We start from the raw sequence: 5471 nt of genomic DNA, 5'->3' as shown, positions 1-5471 counted from the left end.
ACGATTCTGTGATGCTCGTTCACTTCCCGACGATGAACTAGTTCGAGAATTCTATGCTAGTTTGACTACACAATGATAAACAATATCAATTGGGATTTTCTTCAACAAGTGTTTGATGTTGTGACAAATTCGGGATCCCAACGGATTATAAGAAAGTATGGGAGTCATTCTTGTCGAAGAGAATATTTAAAACCAGTAGCAAAGGTATGGTTTTATTTTGTTCACTACAGTTTTATGCCTATCTCACATAGTTCCACCATCTCGATGGAACGAATGCTCTTGTTATATGCAATTTTGACAGAAAAGTCCATTAATGTTGGGAAAATTATCCTCAAGGAAATTCATGATTGTGCTAAAAATAAGGTAGAAAATGCTTATTTCCCATCATTGATCACTTCACTTTGCTTAAGGGCTCGTGTTAAAACACAAGCAAATATGAAGGGGCAGTATGTCTAAGGGTGCATCACAAGTCATGATCTTGAAAGGTTAGTAGAGAGAGTGCGTGAGTTGAACCAAGGTGAGCAAGAGGAACCAACTGAGCCAGAAACCGAAGAGTCAACAAATAAAATTGAAATTGAAGCTGATTCAGTTACAAACACTGAAGAAGAAGAATCTGATAAGGAACCAAATAGTCCCCAACCAGCTGAAGGAGCTAAAAACTCTGTACCAAGGGTTGAGCTAGAAGAAGAACCAGTCAAGCTAAGTGTTGAACCATAATTTACGACTCTAATACCGACTTCTGCAAGTACTTCAAAGAAATCGGAGCTGTCAATTTTGATGGATATGTGCAAGTTCATGCGCAATCAACAACAAACTTACTGGAAATATGCAAAAACTAGGGATGATTCAATTTAAAATACTTTTAAGAATATCTCTGACACTTTTGTTCCTAAGTTCCTAGATACTATCTTTGAGACATGGACGGAAGATACTGATGATGCAAGCAGAGATGGAACTAAAAAAGACAAGGCGAATAAGTCAAAAAAATAAAAAATGGGGATTCTTGTCTTGTTATTTATTTAATTATTTTTTAGGTCTTTAGGAATTTATTTCTTTAGTAATTAGGATTTAATCTTTGCAAAATAAAACATAGCAAGCATGAATAAATACTTCTTTAGAAAGAAAAAGACTAAGTGATGTGGCAATGGGAATGAACATGTCTAGGATTGGGTTATTAGGAAAGACTTGGTATTTCAGCAGTCTTAATGACTCACCTCTCTTTCTTAACAACCCTACCTGGTGTTCAGTTTTCATTCATTACTTTGTTCTTGCAATGAGGACGTTGCTTCTTTTTAAAGGGGGTAAGGCAAATAAATTGCTCAAATTTTAAAATTTTCATGTTTCAATCATTTCTTTCATAAGTATGTTTTAATAAATGAATATTTAGAGAAATTCTTTTTTAATAAGATAGCTTGTATGCAAGTATGAATGATGATTTTATCTGAGTGATTGTATGTTATCGTGAAGAATGGAATGTTTTTATGATCTTAGTCTTAGGTAATGTTTGCCATGAAAACTGAGTTTCTCTTGAGATCAGACATGCATGAAGGTTTATTCTTTAGAATTGACTTAGTAACTTTCTTGAAGCGAAATCCTAGGGGACATAAAAATCTAAAATGATATAGGCACCATTTTTCTTTGGACCGTTTGAGCCTTTTCAAGACCACCTTATGATATTAGACCCTTGAAACTACAATTTTGAGCTTTAAGGCCTGTTTTCGAAATGAACCTACATTATAAGCCAGTTACCATCTTTTTAAAATTATTCTAATTTTGTGCACCTATTTTAACTTAAGTGTCTTGGGAATCAACATTTGAGGAAATTTTCATAAAGATGTATGTGCTCATGCTTAAAAAAAACAATCACAAGGACAAAGAAAAATAGAAGAAAAGTTCGCCTAGTCTTCAAAAAGGAAAAATGTATAAGCTTGAGTTCAAAATAAGTTTGGGGGTGTTCCAAAGGTTCACTTGAAGAAAAAAGTTGAATTTCGAGAAATCCAAGACAAGTTAAAGGTTAAGATTTTTGAAACCGAATCATCTCTTAAAATCCTTACTTTTAACCAAGCCTCATTACAACCTTATAAAAGACCTATTGATTTAATGATTATGTCACCCATTACTGGAGAAGAAGTATTAAGTTCAACATATGAAGATCATAAATAAGCCTTATGATTGTTTGCTTGATTGATGAGAAATTGTGTTGAATGAAGAATATTATCTATAGCTTTGACATAAATCCGAACTATGATTCATGTTGGCGTATCTTGAAACTTAGAATAAAATTTTCAAAATGTTTGTATATGAGTTACTTGTTAATAAAGAATATCTATGAGCATGAATTTGTTGATGCATGATTATGAGACGAAGATTGATGCTGCTTACACTCTTAGCAAATTTGCCTTAGCAAGACCTTGTGCTGTGCATGAACATTACTCAGGACAAGCAATGATTTAAGTTTGGGGGTGTGTAAACGGATAAATATATAGGATTTTTCCTATATAATTCATCACCTTTTTACTTAAAATTATTGTTAAAACCAAGTAACTGTTTAATAAATTAATGAAATATGTGAAAATATGAAATTAGGACATAGAAATTATTAAAATGTGATTTTATGTTTTATTATATAGTTTTCATGCATAAAATGGCTTATTTTATATTAATTTAAGCATATTATATTTTTAAGCTATGAATGGGTCATCCATGATTAAATTAAATAATAAAATATAATTTTATATTTTAATAATTCATTTTCAATATTTCATTAATAAAATTGGGTTTAATTAATAAAGTAAATTGATTAATTAAAGTGGTTAAATTAATTCATTTGGCCCTCTAAACTATCTGCTATTTTTGACAGGTCTGAGAGTTTTCTTCTAATTGCAAAACCGTCAAAAGTGGGGACCAAGTCAACCCAATTTTTGGCTGCATATGGCTGATTATAAATCAATTTTTGGTTTAATTATACAAGGCCCTTGAAGAGTTGAAGAAATTAGAGATTTACCTGAAGATTTGTTGGAGACCGAGTCTTAGTCCTGAGTTGTTGTGGCATTCAAATTGACCAAAAATTAAGGAAAAATCAGCCACATTTCCTCAATTCATGGCCGACCACTCTTGGAGGAGGTTTCAAAGGATGGACACTCTTAATTTTAGCAAACTAGCTCAATTGCCTCACCAATAAATAAGAGCTCATTTCTCACTTTTTCAATCATCCCTCATCCCTCAACCTCCCATCTCTCATCCTCTCTCTCAATTCTCTTAGCTCTCACGTCTATCATCATCCTTGCATAAGGATTTTAGCAAATTAGCCTCTTAAAGAGCCCTTGGTCGACCACCTTGGAGAACCATCAACAAATGAGCAACACAAAGAAGCGAAGGAGCCTTGTCAGTCAGAGTCTTAGGTGACAGCCACTCTGAATTGGGTTTGATCTTTCTTTACTTTTCTTTAATTTAAATATGTTTGCTATGAGTTCTATGTTCTTGTTTACAACAATGATAGCTTAATTTTATTTAAGCTGGGATGATTTTTTTAATTAAATAATATTTATTTAATTCATGCTTATAATGTTTGTGCCTCAATCGATCATGTTTTCAATTAAAATCAAGTCTGTATTTCATTCATACGTGATTGAAATGCAACTGGATTAGTTGAGTAATCAAACCAGACGACGGCTAATGGATGCATAATTGAAATGTGCATGCTCAATTTAGATCCTAACCCAATTAAATTGTAGGTTGCATGACAACCCTAACCAGGCTCTGTTATTTGCATAGTTTTTAGATTTGTGTGATTAAATTGTTTCAAACCTAACACGTCCCTGTTACCTCACACGAATGCTAAGAAACCCTTAGTAAATAAGGATCAGTAAAATGCGTATTTACTAAGTAAAGGATTCCAAAAGGACCTAATTTGGTTTCCAAACTCATGAAAGATCGAGTTGCCATGGAATGTTTTTCTGAATATTATTAAGCATGGCGATAATAAATTAAGTTTAAGTAAAGTAATTGTCCTAGTTTATTTATGTTATAATTGTTGCATATTGTGTTAAATTTTGCTAAAATCTATTTCATTCATATAGTCTGCATATTAGGATAATTTACATTAGGGATCATTGTATCTAGTTTATACCACTTCTCAACTATATTTTGTTTTTATTTTTCAAAATGTTAATATAATTTTACAAATTAAGTGACTTAGCACAAATACAATCCCTGTGGAGACGATAACTCGATACTTACTTATTACTTAATAATGACTGTGTACACTTACACAAACCCGAGCGTTACAAGTTTTTGGTGCCGTTACCGGGGATTGTCAACTATTGCCATAGTCATTTTTTTCGTGAAATTATTTATTTTTAATTTGATTTATTTATAACATTATTAACTTATTCTTTTTAATTTTTGTGATTTTTTTCTCAGGTGTTTATGAGCATAAATAGAATTATCGATTTATTCCCTGTAGACCCTGAAATTGAGGGAACTGTCAAACAAAGAAGACGTAAACGAATAGCTCAAAGACAAGTCGAGATGGTCCTTAGAAATTAGAATCAAGACCAAGTTAATGAAGCCAATTATGTACGAAATCCCATCCTTATTTCTGATGAGAGGGATCGATGCATCAGACAATATGTTGTGCCACTTTTCAGTGAGCTAAACCCAGGAATTAGAAGGTCAGATATTGAGGCAACCCAGTTTGAATTGAAACTAGTGATGTTTCAAACGCTACAAACAGTGGGCCAATTTAGTGGTATACCCACGGAACATCCACATCTCCACCTTTGATTATTTATGGAGGTGAGTGATTCATTCAAGATAGCCGGTGTGGCTGAAGACGCACTAAGGTTAAAGTAATTTTCGTACTTGGTTCGAGATCAAGCATGAGCATGGCTCAATTCATTGCCACCAAGTTATATATCTACATGGCAAGAATTAGCAGAGAGATTTTTGGTTAAGTATTTCCCACCTAGCAAAAACGCTAAATTGAGGAATGAGATCACAACTTTCCAACAATTGGATGACGAGTTTTTGTATGAGGCTTGGGAGCGATTCAAGGAGTTACTTCGTAAGTGTCCTCATCATGGGATTCCTCATTGTATCCAGTTGGAGACATTCTATAATGGTCTCAATGCACATACAAGATTGATGGTAGATGCACATTCTATAAGTGTCCTCATCATGGGATTCAAGGAGTTTTAGATTTGTGTGATTGAATTGTTTGAAACCTAACACGTCCCTGTTACCTCACACGAATGCTAAGAAACCCTTAGTAAATAAGGATCACTAAAATGCGTATTTACTAAGTAAAGGATTCCAAAAGGACTTAATCTGGTTTCCAAACTCAGGAAAGATCGAGTTGCCATGGAATGTTTTTCTAAATATTATTAAGCATGATGATAATAAATTAAGGTTAATTAAAGTAATAGTCCTAGTTTATTTATGTTATAATTGTTGCAAATTGTGTTAAATTT

At 33.0% G+C, this 5471-nt stretch overlaps 1 non-coding gene across 1 annotated transcript; it reads right to left on the bottom strand.

Moving 5' to 3' along the window:
* Positions 1 to 4980: 4980 nt before the first annotated feature.
* On the bottom strand, positions 4981 to 5087 carry LOC121215230 (small nucleolar RNA R71). The gene has a single exon (XR_005910959.1). It is a non-coding gene; the product is annotated as a small nucleolar RNA R71 (small nucleolar RNA).
* Positions 5088 to 5471: the final 384 nt, after the last annotated feature.

The sequence above is a fragment of the Gossypium hirsutum genome, chromosome D02, assembly GCF_007990345.1.
Source record: "Gossypium hirsutum isolate 1008001.06 chromosome D02, Gossypium_hirsutum_v2.1, whole genome shotgun sequence".
Taxonomy (NCBI): domain Eukaryota; kingdom Viridiplantae; phylum Streptophyta; class Magnoliopsida; order Malvales; family Malvaceae; genus Gossypium; species Gossypium hirsutum.
Note: the sequence above shows the minus strand (reverse complement) of the source record. Positions and strands in the feature narration are given on the sequence as shown.